This window comes from Lissotriton helveticus, chromosome 1_1 (genome assembly GCF_964261635.1).
Source record: "Lissotriton helveticus chromosome 1_1, aLisHel1.1, whole genome shotgun sequence".
Classification (NCBI taxonomy): domain Eukaryota; kingdom Metazoa; phylum Chordata; class Amphibia; order Caudata; family Salamandridae; genus Lissotriton; species Lissotriton helveticus.
In genome coordinates this window covers 699,821,798-699,841,046 of record NC_136057.1, presented here as the reverse complement: position 1 = coordinate 699,841,046, position 19,249 = coordinate 699,821,798, and the positions used below count along the sequence as shown (strand labels likewise).

Genomic DNA, 19,249 nt, shown 5'->3' with positions numbered 1-19,249 from the left:
CTGGAACAGTCGCATTGCACCGCATCGACCAAGAGCACCTTGCATCCCCGAGAAGCGCGCCGCCGTCGGAGCTGCTGCCGTTGCATCTTGGATGTCGCCGCTGTAGTTGTCGCATCGAGCGGAAGCTTCACGCATCGTGGAGAAGAGCGTCGCCGCTGGAGCTGTTGCCGTCACATCGTAAGGGTGTCGCCGTTGCAATCCACGCATCAAACCGAGAGTTTCTTGCATCCCCGGGAAGCGTGCCGCATCCGGAAGATCTTCACGTCTTTATTTCTTTGCACCTGACTTTCCCGCATTTCCCATCGCTGCGACATTGCTTGTCGTGAAAGCGCAACGCAACTTAAGGTACATTGACGGAGAGTGTCGCATCTAAGAACTGAACCGAACTAAGCTTAAATCTACCATTTTAAAGTAATCATAGTGTGTATTTTTGTCGTTTATGGTCTTGTGGTAACTATATATAAAGTCTACTTATTTTTTATATAAAACCTGTGTGGTGTCCATTTGTAGTGTTGTCACTGGGTTACTGTATGTGGTCACAACTGCTTTACTTACAACGCCTCTGAAATAAGCCTTGACTGCTCACACCATGCAGCATAGAGGGTGAGCAGGGGTTATTTTAGGAATGTAATTCTCTTGTCCTGACTATAGGAGAGGGTCCCTACTTGTCACAAGTACCTACTTGTGCCAACTAAAGACCCCAAATCTAATAGCTTCCTACATCTAATGAGGCACCGAAGAGCATTCCACTTCTGGACACTCCGAGATCCCGAGTTTGCAGTCTTATAATGGTCAGGAGGCACAAAAAACACCACAAAGAAAGAAATACCAACCGGACAAAAAACAATACTGTTTTCCTATGGAGTCTCAGTGACTCGCAGCATGCGCGCACTTAAGCACAAACGGTCTCCATACCCCCGAAACTCCGAGTTTTTCAATGAACCACATTGCCAAGCGGTTTTAGTTTAACTTAATTAGCATAATGCTACTGCTCAACCTTCTCACTGAGTGCCACCGGAACAAGCACAAGCACTTTAAATCACGTGCTGTTTACCCGCTGCACGCCTTTTACTTATTTCAGTACGGACAGCTTTCTCACGTCCTGTACCTACCTGCCCGGTACCTAGTTACACTTGGCTACTATAACATTAGCTTCAGTCTGAGCAGCCTTCCGTGCCCCTGTACTCGGCTAATGTTTAATGGGTGCTGGAGACCAGGGTTCGAGCCTTGGGGTCGCATCCACATCCTGCGATTCTGGTCAAATCACTTAATCTCTCCGTACCTGAATGTGTAATGTAAATACGGTGCTCATGTAAAGCGCTCCAATACCTTCGGGTCCAGTTCGCGCTATATTAAAATGCAAAGAGAATGGCAGCTGCAATACACCGTGTTTCTCGGAAATTACATCTGCTTTTGGTGTTGTTAACATTTTCTGTTTAGTTAGGATAGCAACGCATTGCCATCATTTTTTTTTAAGTAGAGTATTTGCTTACAGCACCACAGACTTTATGTTTATCACATATTTAATTGCTTAGATAAGTACTCATCATTCATAATGCACTACTTTCATGCTAGATTGCAAGACGAAACAATATTAAAGTCGTTTGTCATGATGCACTCTCCCGTCTTCCTCCTGCTGTCCCTCATGATTTTGACCCTCTTGACATCCGATGTTTTGCTTCGTATTTTGCGGCTCTCTTCCCACTCTTAATGTTAGCCTGCCCCATCCACACCCAATCAGTGATATATTTTGATACTCTGGGGTGATGTGTACTATTAAGGGCCAATGTGTGACACTCAACAATCAGCCCAGAGAAATATTACACACAGCGAGTGAGCCCCCAACTCTCCTACATACTAAACCTCCGTGGCCACTTCACTACCACGCTAATGGAAAAACATGATTTTAAAATGTATATATTGTACAGGGTGACCGTAGTGACTAGTCAGAGAGGGGAAAGACAGAGTCTTTTAGGGTCAGGTACCTGTGGAAGCAGAGAATGAGCAGGGTGGTTGAACCTAACATGAAATATGGTTTCTAAAACTTAAAACAAATAAATGTCAAGAACAGAGAGTTTTCTCACTGGAAACAGGATCATACACCATCTTTAACAAGCATTTACAATGCAATGGTTTCGCCTTTTGAAAAGTTTGAGCTATTGGCATTGTAAATGACAAAATTTGTATTTATGTGTTGGTTTTGAAAACAGATAAATAAATGGCATTGTCATTTACAATGCCAATAGTTTAATCTTTGGCAAATGCCCTTCCAACCTTATGGTGACAGTGGCCTGCTGAAAAGTTGCCAAATGTACCCATGTGTCTGTCATAAAAAGTGACTGACCCGGTTCCATTTCTTTCAGAACGTAGCCATTAAGTCACCAAAAGGGAGAAAGTGTGCTACCCTTCAGAATTCCTGGTCAACTAACAGCTCAATGAAAACATGACTTACATAAATGTGGAGAAAAAAGATAGTTTTTGCATGACGATGCACATAGCTCTACTGCTGCCAGCTGTTTGGGTCATACAGAGCGCCTTAACACTATCAGCACTACCTCCGAGTGAGATCAGTGCCACCACAGACACCTTAAAAACCGCCCGATGTAGTACACAATACTGTCTACCAACAGAGGAACCTGAAGCTTGATCTCTCAAATGGGGGTAGACATTACTTGCTCTATAGGTATGGCTGCAACAGCTCTAGCAGTTTCTCTTTTGAACCTCTTAGACAGTCATAGTTTGTAATAAGCCATGACTTGCTGATGCACTGAATCTTCAAGTCCCACACAAATAAGTTTAGTCTAATTTCATATTTTGTCTCCATATCATCTTGTCGACTTTTATAACACTTTGTTTCAGCACATTTTTTACACCTTTTTTAAATTTGGAATGTCAATCCTTTCATTCCCAATGCCCATTACCTTGTCTCTCGTCTTCTCTCTACTCATCTGCAGCAGACAGCAACATGGAATTGGAGGTTGTCTCTTGAGACCACATGCTCCCAACAAAGTACAGTAATCGACTAGCTAAGAGCATAGTTGTATACCCACCAGCAGCCACCTTGAAAAGATATTTGTTATAGTAAAAAAAAAAGTTAAATCCAAGAGACAAATGCTCTCGCAGGTGCAAAAGTACTGAATTTGCCAATGCTTGGTGGTTTGGGGACAGTGGGTCCCCAAAATTATTTCACAGCAGCCTCCCAAATGTAATCGGAGAAAAAGGTAAGTGGCACTACTCCCTCCACATCTGCTAGTGAAACTCAGATTTGTAGTACAAAAAACGTGCTCGAGAGCGTGGCTGCAAATGAAACGTAAACTAACAAGCCAGGTTCACACAAACTAGCACAACTGGAAAAAAAATGTTTGACAAGAAATTTCATATTTAATTTAAAATGAATTGTTAATGCCCGTCCACTATGCCATCACTGTGCGTGGACTCAAGAGAACTCTGCATGGTTGCCCCAACAAACCATATCATGTTTAATGGTTTTATCAAAATATTTAATACATTACCCTTTCCCACCAGCGTTCTGGTAGATGACCATAAATGATCTGTGCAATTTATTTATGGCTCGTTATACATTTAAATGTGTTCTTTTCCATTTGCTCTTTACGAACAAGCAAGTTAGTCGAACTTTACTATAATTCCAAAACAACCCAAGCCTTACCAACAGAAAATGTGTATTCGCGACCGAATTCAGCCCCCGTCCTCCGAACGACTGCCTGTGGAACAGAACGCATCACATATTAAGGAAATAATTCTACATATAAATTGTGGACGCCCTTCAGAAACTTCGCCGAGCACCCAAAGCCCGCACCACTCATTAATACAGAACCAATGAACGGATACAACAACTGCCTGAAAAACAGGCAACTTCGAGGCACGCATGAGAATGAAGGCGGTCCTTTCGTGTAACGATCGTCATGAAAGTGGCGCATCTTGTCTTGTGCTCGCCGGTTTAGTTCTGCGTCAAAACTGAAATGAAGCACTTATATACCCAGGTATTGTAAATGTCCGTGTAATTTTCTAATTATTGATTCTGTTGTTCAATGCATATTTCAAGCAAACTTACAACATGTAACAAATGCAACATGTTTTTGTTCTTGCTCATAAATTCACATTAATTGCATTAAACAGATAAACGTCGCAACTTTTGCTTTCTTATCTGCAGATCTGTATTGACTGGGCTTGGTATCTAATTCTTCCAATATGGTGGCTTTTGTAGTGTCCTTTCAATTCCGATGTAAGCCAATCGAAGGAACACAAACGAAAGGGGTGTGTTAAAGGGGGTAGACGAACTCTCCAATGAGTGTGCAAACCTTATTTGCATATAGCCAAGGAGCATTTTGGGAATGTAGGAATTCGCTGAAAACGTGATATTTTAATACTAATTATGAGTGTATACTTTTTGTAGGACAATTTCTTTGTCCATAATTTCAACTGTGCCTAGAAATTATCAATATTTCCGATTTATACTCGTCCTAACATTACTAGTTTCCTACACATGAACCATATATATGAAATTAGACTCCTCTACGTTCGGATGTGGCTGCGACATCTGATCGCTAGGGTTGATTCGACTGATCTGGCATCTGAGACAGCGTCATCCGGAATGAGACCCAGGCAGTGGCTATAGTGCAGGCCAGACGGGTGAACATCAATGTCCTTAGGTGATTAGAAGCGAGTGTGAAGGTGGGCGAGGCGAGACTAATACACAAAATATCATGGGCCACATGAAGGGAAAACTAACGGCGGGGATAAAGGATGCACACTAACACGGGAGGGAGTCAATCTACGGACATACCAACCCCCGCCACCAAAAATGGTGAGGCGGAGGTACGTTCAGGGCATCGCTATAGAATTGTGCCTGATTGGCATATCATGTGGCCAGTCTGCCATCGCACGTTGCAACAAATAAGCACCTAGCCTCAAGATAGATACAGACAGGAGGGGTTAGAGGTCTCCAGGAAAAACAAGTCAGGTCCCGGGCCGGCCAGCCAATCACAGCGCGGCCCGGGGAATGACGTCACGAGGTGTCCCGGGCCGGCAGCCAATGACAGCGTGGCCCAGGACAAAGGGGTGGGACTTAAAAAAAGACTGAGAAACGCCCCCGAATCGCGTTTTCACGAGAAAGCGTGATTGACAGCCTCTGTCTAGCCTCCATTTATGCAGCTAGCCAATGGGAGACAGAGGCGGAACCAAAGCCCATATGTAGGATCATGAGATTTCGCCGTGGGCGGAGCAGTTGCAACGCCCAGGGCGAAACCTAAAAAGAAAACCCTCACATACCTTCAAAGAATGCTTGCTTTGTCAAAAACAAAGTCTGCCAAAGTTTGCACACAGTCATTCAGAAAGAGATTTAATTTTATGTGGCCTTTTACGATAGATCTGGTAGTTTCCATACAAGCAGCTTCCTAATAACACGGGTCTACATAAAACTGCTAACGCAATCTAGTCATAACACAAGTAACTTCATACTGCAAAAAACAAAGTAACAGGGCGTCATAATAAGTCAGTCAGAAAAATGGCCCGGCGAGTCAAATGCTCTTTGCTGACATCTGCGGAGGTCCGTCAGACGCAGTTCGAATTGCAACAACGAAACCCAGGCTTTTGTGGTCAATAGAGCACCATTAAGGAGGCAGAAATAAAAGGGAGCCTCAGTCCGATTCAACAGATTATACTACATTAATTATGCAATGCCAAACCTCCATAGAAAAGGGTGGATATACATTTCAGGTGATTGGGGCTCCAGTGCACATTTCAAAGCAGCAACATTTCAGGCGAGTGTAATCCTCCGCGCAGGCGTACTGCACTCCAGGTGAGTGTCTTCTATGTATTCCTCACCTGCGGTCAGTGCTTTAGCTGGGCATTCATAGCAACATTTAGGTACTACAAAGAGGGAGATTTTGGAAAGATAAATCAAAGGACTTTATTTTCCCTGTCCCTTTAGGCTGGAGACTCTTAAAATAAAGTAATTGTTGGCTTAAAAATCGGGAGTCGCTCACCTGAATAATTGGGCATTAAGGTGGGTGTAGCCCCAAGGAAGAGCCTTGTCCACCACCGCACTGCATCATTCTGCTCCCTTGCATACGCGCTGCATCCCTCAAGAGGACACAAGTGCTTCTCGTTAGCATGTCACTCGTGTGCAGGCATGCACAGAGTCCTCAATGCACACAGTACACACCTGGCAGAGGCATATAAGACAACAGTGTGCACACCCCGCGAGATCCTTGGGCTAGAGTCGTGTGGTTTGGTACAAGGCTCCGGTGCTGGTACACCTTCTTGTGTTGGGACCGTGTTCTGAGTGCAGGCAGGCCAGTCTTGCAATGGGAGCTTCATATGTCTGTGTTCTGGGTGCAGGCCCTGTCTTGCTGGTAGACCTTCTTGTGACCTTGTTCTGGGTGCAGGCCCTGTCTCGCCATTAGAGAGAGCCTTGAGGCAACAGCCGGGAGGTCTCTCTTTCCCTTTTAATTTCGTGATATTCTGTGATATTTGCCAATTTTAAAAAGACATACTGAGTTCATTGAACCTGCGTGTTTCTGCTTGACTACATAAGCATTTTAACTTAGGACACTCTGTGGAGCTCTCCTAGAGATCTCTTCCCCCCCCCCCCCTCGCTACCGGGCCACTCTCAGCCGAGCACCGACGCTGAGAGCCGGTCTCGGGTGGCCGATCCCAAATTAGCGGCCATATTGGGTGTGGGCGAGCGCGGTGACGCGCTCCAGCTGCAGATAAAAGACTACGGTCATGCCTCCGCGCAGCGGACGCGGTCAGCGGACGCGCCGGACCTGTGAGGAAAAACATCCCAATTTACAACCGATGCCCAGGCTGCTGGCACACGACGCCTCTTAGTTCCCATTTTGACCAGTTACCAAATAAAGAGACGGGCGCTGGAAGCGGGAGTGCAAGAACAGAGTTTTATTTCTCATGAGGAGAGCTTGTCATTTCGGACATACGCACAATGTCTTCAAGAGGTGCTCTAACCGCATCTCTGAGGCCTGGCCTCTTATACACAGGTTTATGGCTTTATTACATTTATGACATCCGTGGTATTGCTTTGAAGTTCACAAAGGCATCTTTGGAATCCCCGGTTCAGGCCCGTTCTCACACATATCTACAGTAGAGGTCCCCACCCAAATCACAGCATGATGGCTATCGCGCAGCTGGACATTCCGCTGGGAACAGGGATGTGGGCGATGGGTCGGATCTAGGGGGGTGAAGGCATTGATTAATCCCCGCTCCTTTGATGTGGGGCGAGGTCCTACTGTAGGGGGCAATAAACTGCATCTGCTGAGCTAAGTGATGGCCTGGGGTCAGGCCGGACAATCGGGCAGGGAGGAAGAGGTTATCAAAAAGGGTCTGTTCTATGAATGAGATGAAAGAGTGAGGGGGTTCAGCACGGGATGTGGCTCGGAGGCAGGGTCGCGCTGGAGGTGCGTTTATGACCCAAGCAGGAGAGACCGGGGGTTGTCGGGGATGCTTGCGAGGCTGGGGAGTGAGGGGGAGAGAGAGACGCTGGCTATCGGGAGTGGGCAGAGAGGCCTTGGTGCCTGAAATGGCTGTCGTGTACGTGCGTGCATGGGCCTATTCTGGCGAGATGATGCGGGCAATGCTTCGTGGTATTCGTTCTGCTTACAGCTAGGGGTATGGTGAACACAAATGAACGCCGCTTATGTACATATACAATGTCATTTTCCACACCTGCACCGGAGTCGTGCCAGAGTCCTGCCCGTCTGCGCCCGTCCGCGTCCGGATGGGGCTAGGGGCCATTACTCCTAGTCCTTCAAACAAAGATTCTATTAGCTATAATAACACTACATTACACTTGCTACGACCTATTGAGATGGCGAAATGTCAACATACACTGGATCCTGCTAAGCCTCTTTTATTATGTCAACATTGTCACAGGCATTTCAAAAAGCACGACCATCGGGACAGAGACCATACATCCACCACACTATACAATTTGGCACTTCTAAATTGTAGATCCCTGCCAAAACATTGTACAGAAATAAGACTTCTAATAGAAGAACTTGAACTGGACGCCATATTCCTGACTGAAACCTGGCTTCAAACAGGAAATGAACCAGACATCGTTTGTGCCCTTCCTCCAGGGTACAATATCTGTAGAATAGACCGTAGTACAGGAAGAGGTGGAGGGCTAGCTATTATTTTCAAGGATAAGTATAACTGTCGCCTCCTGCCTTCAACTTTTAAAGAAGGAGAAAACCTTCCTTTCTCTCTAGAGCTATCTCCTACAGACTGTCTATTGGGCACTCTGATATATCGCCCTCCAGAGGCGTTAAAGGATTTCATTCCAAAATTGATTGATCTAGCCTGAGAACAAGTGATAGCCATGGCTAATTACACCACCTTAGGAGACTTTAACATTTATTTAGATGACTCCTCTCTGTCCACCACCAATAATCTTCTATCAGGCTTTCAGGCCTTAGGTCTTGACCTAAAGTGTCTATTTCCTACCCACGGTAAAGGCCACTTACTGGATCCTGTATTCAGTAACTTGCAAAATCTTACTTCAGGAGATCCTATCCCTCTACCCTGGACCGACCATTTTTTAATTCCCCTGTTCTGGGTCACCAAAAATACGCGAGGGGCTCCTCCCCCCCAATGTAATATACGACAGAAAGTGAGGCAAGCTACCTTTGGACAAATGGCAAACCTCTCTTACAGCCACTCAACCTGTAATAGGTACTAACATTGAAGAGGCAAATACCAACTTTAACATCTGGATCTAAAATACGTTGGACTCCATTCTTCCGAAAGTCATCACACAGAAATGTGACAGGAAAAGTATTGCACCATGGTATAGTCCTCAATTAAGTTTGCTAAAACAAACATGCCATAGACCTGAAAGAACCTGGAGAACTACTCCCTCGAAAGACACAAAAGATACATATAGACAAGCTATCAGGAGCTACAAAAAGGAGATAAAAGAAACACAGGCAAAATGTTATGAAGAAAAAATAGCCACTGCTGCTAACGCTACCAAAGAGATCTTTCGAATAGCAAAAACTCTGATCAATCCGACACAAACATCCCCTGCTAAGGAAGGAGCCCTGGAACGCTGTAATAAACTTGCAGTGTTCTTTAAAGAAAAAATAGAGATGATATATAACACCTTTTCCTCTAATCAAACCGATATAGCTAGTCAGCATCCTACTGATTTAACCGGAGTGCCCATTTTAGATCATCTGGACCCTCTGACATTAGAGACACTTGATACAATCATTGGTAAAGTAGTCTCAGGTTCTCCGACAGATGCTGCACCGCCTAAACAGCTAAAAGTAATAATTAAATCAGTCGAAACTACCATAATGGACATATTAAACCTCTCCATGTCAACCGGTATAGTTCTTCCATCATGGAAGTGTGCAATAGTGAAAGCACTAATCAAAAAGCCCAGTCTGGATCCTTCCATTCTATCTAATTATCGGCCAATTTCCCTCCTGCCATGGCTTAGTAAATTGGTGGAGAAACACGTAAATAACATTCTCACTAATCATCTCGAATCGAACAGTCTGTTGGATGACACCCAGACTGGGTTCCGACCAAACCATGGTACGGAGACTGCACTGTTGTTAGTAACAGAAGAGGCAAGGAAATTGGTAGACGATGGAGGAAGGGCAGCTATCATCTTGTTGGACCTCAGTGCAGCGTTCGACACTGTCAAACATTCCATCTTGACCAACCGTCTCAGAATGAGCGGGGTGTCGGGTGCTGCACTGAATTGGATTACCTCCTTCCTTAGTAATCGCCATTTCCAAGTCTTTGAGGGAGATGTAGTTTCTTCTATTCAGCTGCTGGAATGTGGGGTTCCACAAGGTTCGGCACTGAGCCCAACACTATTTAATGTTTATATGAAGCCGTTGGCAGCTGTGGTACATCCATTCGGCATTAAGATCGTCAGCTACACAGACGATACCCAACTAGTGGTATCGTTGGGCCAAGACATGGGCTCGTCTGACAAGCTGACACCCTGCCTTGAAGCAGTAGTCGGATGGATGAAGGACTCCTGCCTCCGTCTTAACGGAGAAAAAACTGAAATTATGTTGTTGGGCAATGCCGCCCCTGCATCCATCATGCCCTCATGGCCCACATGTTTGGGTTCAGCTCCGCTACCCAAACCGCACATAAAGAGTATGGGAGTGTGGCTTGATGACAAATTAACCTTCAATCACCAAGCCACAATATTATCATCAACATGCTACTGCCTGATAAGGATGATACGAAAAATTCTACCTCTCCTCCCTTTTGTAGCACGAAGAATTATGATTCAGGTGTTAATCCTTTCCCGGCTAGATTATGGGAACTCCTTATACTTGGGAGCTCCATTGTCCACCATTAACAAATTACAGGTGGTACAAAACAGTGCAGCCAGACTACTCCTCCAGGTCCCTAGGAGACAATCGGCCAAACAAGCCCTTCGTCAGCTACATTGGCTGCCAATGAATGCCAGAATTCAATTTAAAACACTGTGCATAGCCTATAAAGCCATTAGGAAAACAGGCCCTAACATTCTCCACCCCTTAATGCCACTTTATCTACCATCTAGGTCGTTGCGATCCAGCAACCAATTTTTAGCCTCCACCAGAAAGATAAAGAAAGCAAGATGGGGGGGGCGCTCTTTCTCACATTCAGCAGCTAAATTGTGGAATGCCCTTCCCCAGTCTTTAAGAGAGACACGTAGCCTGACTGTCTTCCGTAAACATCTGAAGACACATCTTTTCAACTAGTAGTCTTCACTGAATTGACGCTCTTGGTTCTGAAGCACTACGAGGCCTCCGGGCAGTTAGGCGCTATATAAATATTCTTTCAATTCAATTCAATTCTAGAAGTGGGTGGTTTGTGACAGAGTTCGGTTGCTGGTAGGCATATCTATGCTGTGAGTGCTCTGGTTGCAGCCGGTAGGCCTGCCGTGAGAGAGAGCCTTGGTCCGAAACCCTTACCAGTGCTCGGTTGGTGATAGGCTTATCTGTGCTGTTTTCTAGATTCCAGTCCATAGAAATTCTATCATGAGTACCCGTAGACAATATTTTTTTCAAATCTTGTATTTTCAGTAATATGACCACTGAAGGCCCTGATTTTATATTAAAAACAGAAGCTTTGGACTATACCATTTCCCACTAAAAGGTAATATTTATCTCCCTGTGTTCCCATACCGGGTGTGTCAAGCAGTTTGGTGCTTACTTTCCCTCCATTTTAAATAACAGTAGATGTTTCAGCACCCAGGCGAATCTACTGCATAGCTAAATATATATAATGTCCCAAAGGCGAGACTGATGCATTGCAAATGCTTGTTCCTTCTCCTCCCGCCTGCTTCTTCTTGAGAAAGGTTCTCGTGATCAGATATAAAATGGTTTAGGACTGGAGGATATGAGATGGGTTATTTGCAAGCGATTAGCTCTAGATCTTAGTAACACATAAAAGACGTTTTCGGTTGGATGCCATTTAGCGAAGAAAACAAAGAATACAAAAAGAACAACAATAACCGATTGATATACTTAATAGGATTCTTGGTTTTTGCTATAGTGAAAGATTTGATAATGCAATTCGATCAGTAAAACAATAATTTTTAATTTCTGAAATATTTAATTCATAAACTATTGGTAGACAAAGTCAAAATAGCATATTTCTTTACATATAAATTAAAGAATTGAACAAATGAAAAAACAAACGAACAATTTAGCTGGGACAGGAAAATTCTTTCACATCCAAATTAGTTTTAACGAGTATTGGCAATGCTAACAGGTCTGCTTTATAAATGAAAGTGCCTCTTTAGTCACTGATGGGTTTAGGCACTTATTAGTCAGCAGGAGCAGGTATCAACTCTGTTACCCCATCTCTGCACTCAAGCAGCCATTTATCCACTCACTAATTCAATCTTGCATTCACCCACTTATACAATTACAATAAAATACATACACAAAAACTCAATAGCATATTCAAGAAAAATGAAACGAATAAAAGTAATAAATAGAAAGGAAACGGCCTCCTAAAGATGGCAGGCATGTACTTGCAGTAACAAATACAATTAAACATGCAGTGTGGGGTTGTCATGCAAAATGACCCATTAAGTATCATTGCAGTAAAGTTCCAGCATGGCTGCCATGTTTAGAAGCATATGTTGGCCATCTTTGAATTACAAAACAATAATAACTTATGAACAATACCATTGCATGTTGTTTATCTGGGTAATAAACAGTGACCGTGCGGGGTGTAGCGCACTGCAGATGAAATGAGCAGCAAGCAAGGGGCCCATTAGCACTATCTGGGGAACTGTAGTATGCTCTAATAAATGAAAACAAACAAAAGGAGAAGGGAAGAAACTTAAAAGGACCTATGTAAGGAGAAAGAGGGAAACTAAATGACAGCCTACCAGCCCAGACCCAGAACTGCAGTGATTATCAGGCAGATGTGAACATGTGATCAGATAAATGCCATCGCTCACAGGGCAAGAGTCAGCGAGCCAGTGGTTGAAGTGGGCTGACCTATTGCACCATCCTGTATGCTGCTCTGGATGGAGATAGAGAGCAATTGACACTCATACAGACCAGTGACAATAGATGACCAACACAAAGCTCCTCTATATACATGCATGTATATTTATATATGCATATATTTTTAATGAATGATTTTCATTATAAGATCCTTGAGACAACTAAGCCTGTTAGACCTTCTGAAGGAATTCTAACAAGAATTATTACATTGCAAATTATCTACCCCTGGTTTTTTCAGAAGGTGTAATCAATACTAGTATCCCTGTCTACATAAGTAATTTGTGATATTACATTTAAGAATATACATCTTCAGGCTTGAACACAATACAGTAACATTTCACTCGTAGATTCCTATTGGCTTTATCAGATGCATTTTATCATAAATCTATAATATATCTGGCCTGCTGCTTTTGTCATAGCATTTCATAATAAACAGATCTGATCTAAGACATCTCAAATGACACTTCCCAATGGACCAATCAGACATATAGCATTTATTATTGCTTTTGACCATGACTAACTCACACCTACTGCATTGAGAATATACTTCCCACAAGGCAACCATCAAGCATACAGTCATTCAATTACAAATTTATACAAAATTGCATTTGGCAAAACAAAAAACGATCTCTTCTAAATGGGGCTACCAAGGATTATCACAGTGCAAATCTATCCCCACATTTTGTTAGAGGGAGTAACCAATGCCTAAACCCTTGGCTACTATGGTAATCTGTGAGATTTCAAGGATCAAAATACTTCTTTACAGTCTTTAATGCAGCATAATAACAATCCTTCCTTAAATGCCTATTGATTTCAACGTGCGCCCTTCACAATAAATATGTTCAGCCCAGTGCCTCTATTATATATTTTCATAATGAACAGATCAGTCCAATGGCCTTGATAATTGACTTGCCACCATAACCAACATGTCATACTGTAGTGAGTAGAAGCTTTCCCATAGGAGCACAGAATTTCCAATAAGTAAAAAAGCGCAACACAAGCATTATTTTAGTGGAAGCGCACAACTTCTGCTAAATCAAATGACTTATTCAAAAGAACCAACATGTGGGAGGGCCTAAGCCCACTCTCAGTAGTACTTCTCACAATGTCTTTTTCTGTTGATCACAAAGGTCTGGTAGCAGCTGCACTCTCAGGCTAGACCTAAGGACTAGCGAGTGCATGGAGATTATTTTAGCAAACTTTATGGGCACTCAACCTTTTCTTCACTTTTAATTATTTATCCTGGACGAGTAATACTTTTAAAATCTGGTAGGTCAAGCTGTTACTAATTCTGATTGTAGTAGGTGCATTGAATCATTCACAGTTTAAGCCTAGATCCCATTGTGTTTCAGTTTTTAAATGACATTGGTTGTGATGTAAAAAGTGCAGTTCATTGCAACACTGTCATCAGTATGCATTACAGGTATTGGTAGTATGTAGCCTTAGTTTGCAATGCACTCAATGTGACAGAAGAGCTACAATTTTAGGCATGATTCACAAGGGCCAATAGTGTTTTAAGTTTGCCTCCCCGGATTTCTCCATGAACTAAATATAAAGCCACTTTATTATAAATTCCTATAGCAATAATGCAGCAAAAGTACAATATCTTTGGACCATCACCTTTATTATGATTATGAATTCAAATGCCACCCTGTGTCTAACAATAATATGCTTCATCAAAACTGCCTACATTCAGCTTTCTTCTGTGGTGAACATGCACAGCATATTTAAAGAGAACTGCCATAACAACAGGAGGAATTATTTCTCCCCATGTCCCCATGCATTTGAGTTAAGCCATGTTGGAGATGCTAATTGCATATGTTAGTTGGACAACTAAATCATGGGGATTTAGCCAACCATAAATACGCCTTTTGCTGTAGCCTCGCCTATGATTTTATTTTTGGGAGAAAGCATATCACGGATACGTTATTATACTTACAAATGGGGGTGGGTCGCACACTACTCACACACCGGCAGTGTCGCCCCTAAGGACTCTGGTCAATGTAGTAAAGTGTTCGCGATGCATCATCTTTCGATCTTCTGCTATCTTCGCTGTCTTCGCCATCCCTGGACACGTGTTTCGGGGTATTACCCCTCATCAGCAGGGATAGGCCGTATACTGGGGTTGCCGATGGCTGCCAATATCTGCCAGGTATAGTACCACTCAGGCGCGTAGGTGCGGGATCCCAGGCTCGTCAGCCCGCTGCTCAAGGGAGCTTTAAAGTTACAAATGGGGGTGGGGTCGCACACTACTCACACACCGGCAGTGTCGCCCCTAAGGACTCTGGTCAATGTAGTAAAGTGTTCGCGATGCATCATTTTTCGATCTTCTGCTATCTTCGCTGTCTTTGCCATCCCTGGACACGTGTTTCGGGGTATTACCCCTCATCAGCAGGGATAGGCCGTGTACTGGGGTTGCCGATGGCTGCCAATATCTGCCAGGTATAGTACCACTCAGGCGCGTAGGTGCGGGATCCCAGGCTCGTCAGCCCGCTGCTCAAGGGAGCTTTAAAGTTACAAATGGGGGTGGGGTCGCACACTACTCACACACCGGCGGTGTCGCCCCTAAGGACTCTGGTCAATGTAGTAAAGTGTTCGCGATGCATCATCTTTCGATCTTCTGCTATCTTCGCTGTCTTCGCCATCCCTGGACACGTGTTTCGGTGTATTACCCCTCATCAGCAGGGATAGGCCGTGTACTGGGGTTGCCGATGGCTGCCAATATCTGACAGGTATAGTACCACTCAGGCGCGTAGGTGCGGGATACCAGGCTCGTCAGCCCGCTGCTCAAGGGATCTTTAAAGTTACAAATGGGGGTGGGGTCGCACACTACTCACACACCGGCAGTGTTGCCCCTAAGGACTCTGGTCAATGTAGTAAAGTGTTCGCGATGCATCATCTTTCGATCTTCTGCTATCTTCGCTGTCTTCCCCATCCCTGGACACGTGATTCGGGGTATTATCCCTCATCAGCAGGGATAGGCCGTGTACTGGGGTTGCCGATGGCTGCCAATATCTGCCAGGTATAGTACCACTCAGGCGCGTAGGTGCAGGATCCCAGGCTCGTCAGCCCGCTGCTCAAGGGAGCTTTAAAGTTACAAATGGGGGTGGGGTCGCACACTACTCACACACCGGCAGTGTCGCCCCTAAGGACTCTGGTCAATGTAGTAAAGTGGTCGCGATGCATCATCTTTCGATCTTCTGCTATCTTCGCTGTCTTCACCATCCCTGGACACGTGTTTCGGCGTATTACCCCTCATCAGCAGGGATAGGCCGTGTACCCCCATTTGTAACTTTAAAGCTGCTGATGAGGGGTAATACCCCGAAACACGTGTCCAGGGATGGCGAAGACAGCGAAGATAGCAGAAGATCGAAAGATGATGCATCGCGAACACTTTACTACATTGACCAGAGTCCTTAGGGGCGACACCGCCGGTGTGTGAGTAGTGTGCGACCCCACCCCCATTTGTAACTTTAAAGCTCCCTTGAGAAGCGGGCTGACGAGCCTGGGATCCCGCACCTACGCGCCTGAGTGGTACTATACCTGGCAGATATTGGCAGCCATCGGCAACCCCAGTACACGGCCTATCCCTGCTGATGAGGGGTAATACCCCGAAACACGTGTCCAGGGATGGCGAAGACAGCAAAGATAGCAGAAGATCGAAAGATGATGCATCGCAAACACTTTACTACATTGACCAGAGTCCTTAGGGGCGACACCGCCGGTGTGTGAGTAGTGTGCGACCCCACCCCCATTTGTAACTTTAAAGCTCCCTTGAGCAGCGGGCTGACGAGCCTGGGATCCCGCACCTACGCGCCTGAGTGGTACTACACCTGGCAGATATTGGCAGCCATCGGCAACCCCAGTACACGGCCTATCCCTGCTGATGAGGGGTAATACCCCGAAACACGTGTCCAGGGATGGCGAAGACAGCGAAGATAGCAGAAGATCGAAAGATGATGCATCGCGAACACTTTACTACATTGACCAGAGTCCTTAGGGGCGACACCGCCGGTGTGTGAGTAGTGTGCGACCCCACCCCCATTTGTAACTTTAAAGCTCCCTTGAGCAGCGGGGTGACGAGCCTGGGATCCCGCACCTACGCGCCTGAGTGGTACTATACCTGGCAGATATTGGCAGCCATCGGCAACCCCAGTACACGGCCTATCCCTGCTGATGAGGGGTAATACCCCGAAACACGTGTCCAGGGATGGCGAAGACAGCGAAGATAGCAGAAGATCGAAAGATGATGCATCTCGAACACTTTACTACATTGACCAGAGTCCTTAGGGGCGACACCGCCGGTATGTGAGTAGTGTGCGACCCCACCCCCATTTGTAACTTTAATGCTCCCTTGAGCAGCGGGCTGACGAGCCTGGGATCCCGCACCTACGCGCCTGAGTGGTACTACACCTGGCAGATATTGGCAGCCATCGGCAACACCAGTACACGGCCTATCCCTGCTGATGAGGGGTAATACCCCGAAACACGTGTCCAGGGATGGCGAAGATAGCAGAAGATCGAAAGATGATGCATCGCGAACACTTTACTACATTGACCAGAGTCCTTAGGGGCGACACCGCCGGTGTGTGAGTAGTGTGCGACCCCACCCCCATTTGTAACTTTAAAGCTCCCTTGAGCAGCGGGGTGACGAGCCTGGGATCCCGCACCTACGCGCCTGAGTGGTACTATACCTGGCAGATATTGGCAGCCATCGGCAACCCCAGTACACGGCCTATCCCTGCTGATGAGGGGTAATACCCCGAAACACGTGTCCAGGGATGGCGAAGACAGCGAAGATAGCAGAAGATCGAAAGATGATGCATCTCGAACACTTTACTACATTGACCAGAGTCCTTAGGGGCGACACCGCCGGTATGTGAGTAGTGTGCGACCTCACCCCCATTTGTAACTTTAAAGCTCCCTTGAGCAGCGACCTGACGAGCCTGGGATCCCGCACCTATGCGCCTGAGAGGTACTATACCTGGCAGATATAGGCAGCCATCGGCAACCCCAGTACACGGCCTATCCCTGCTGATGAGGGGTAATACCCCAAAACACGTGTCCAGGGATGGCGAAGACAGCGAAGATAGCAGAAGATCGAAAGATGATGCATCGCGAACACTTTACTACATTGACCAGAGTCCTTAGGGGCGACACCGCCGGTGTGTGAGTAGTGTGCGACCCCACCCCCATTTGTAACTTTAAAGCTCCCTTGAGCAGCGGGCTGACGAGCCTGGGATCCCGCACCTACGCGCCTGAGTGGTACTATACCTGGCAGATATTGGCAGCCATCGGCAACCCCAGTACACGGCCTATCCCTGCTGATGAGGGGTAATACCCCGAAACACGTGTCCAGGGATGGCGAAGACAGCGAAGATAGCAGAAGATCGAAAGATGATGCATCGCAAACACTTTACTACATTGACCAGAGTCCTTAGGGGCGACACCGCCGGTGTGTGAGTAGTGTGCGACCCCACCCCCATTTGTAACTTTAAAGCTCCCTTGAGCAGCGGGCTGACGAGCCTGGGATCCCGCACCTACGCGCCTGAGTGGTACTATACCTGGCAGATATTGGCAGCCATCGGCAACCCCAGTACACGGCCTATCCCTGCTGATGAGGGGTAATACCCCAAAACACGTGTCGAGGGATGGCGAAGACAGCGAAGATAGCAGAAGATCGAAAGATGATGCATCGCGAACACTTTACTACATTGACCAGAGTCCTATGGGGCGACACCGCTGGTGTGTGAGTAGTGTGCGACCCCACCCCCATTTGTAACTTTAAAGCTCCCTTGAGCAGCGGGCTGACGAGCCTGGGATCCCGCACCTACCCGCCTGAGTGGTACTACACCTGGCAGATATTGGCAGCCATCGGCAATCCCAGTACACGGCCTATCCCTGCTGATGAGGGGTAATACCCCGAAACACGTGTCCAGGGATGGCGAAGACAGCAAAGATAGCAGAAGATCGAAAGATGATGCATCGCGAACACTTTACTACATTGACCAGAGTCCTATGGGGAGACACCGCCGGTGTGTGAGTAGTGTGCGACCCCACCCCCATTTGTAACTTTAAAGCTCCCTTGAGCAGCGGGCTGACGAGTCTGGGATCCCGCACCTACGCGCCTGAGTGGTACTATACCTGGCAGATATTGGCAGCCATCGGCAACCCCAGTACACGGCCTATCCCTGCTGATGAGGGGTAATACCCCGAAACACGTGTCCAGGGATGGCGAAGACAGTGAAGATAGCAGAAGATCGAAAGATGATGCATCGCGAACACTTTACTACATTGATCAGAGTCCTTAGGGGCGACACCGCCGGTGTGTGAATAGTGTGCGACCCCACCCCCATTTGTAACTTTAAAGCTCTCTTGAGCAGCGGGCTGACGAGCCTGGGATCCCGCACCTACGCGCCTGAGTGGTACTATACCTGGCAGATATTGGCAGCAATCGGCAACCCCAGTACACGGCCTATCCCTGCTGATGAGGGGTAATACCCCGAAACACGTGTCCAGGGATGGCGACGACAGCGAAGATAGCAGAAACTCGAAAGATGATGCATCGCGAACACTTTACTACATTGACCAGAGTCCTTAGGGGCGACACCGCCGGTGTGTGAGTAGTGTGCGACCCCACCCCCATTTGTAACTTTAAAGCTCCCTTGAGCAGCGGGCTGACGAGCCTGGGATCCCGCACCTACGCGCCTGAGTGGTACTATACCTGGCAG

At 46.2% G+C, this 19,249-nt stretch overlaps 1 protein-coding gene across 1 annotated transcript in view; it reads right to left on the bottom strand.

Moving 5' to 3' along the window:
- PPFIA2 (PPFI scaffold protein A2) overlaps positions 1 to 19,249 on the bottom strand; it is a 2,034,471-nt gene that overhangs the window by 1,696,983 nt on the left and 318,239 nt on the right. The window lies entirely within an intron of this gene.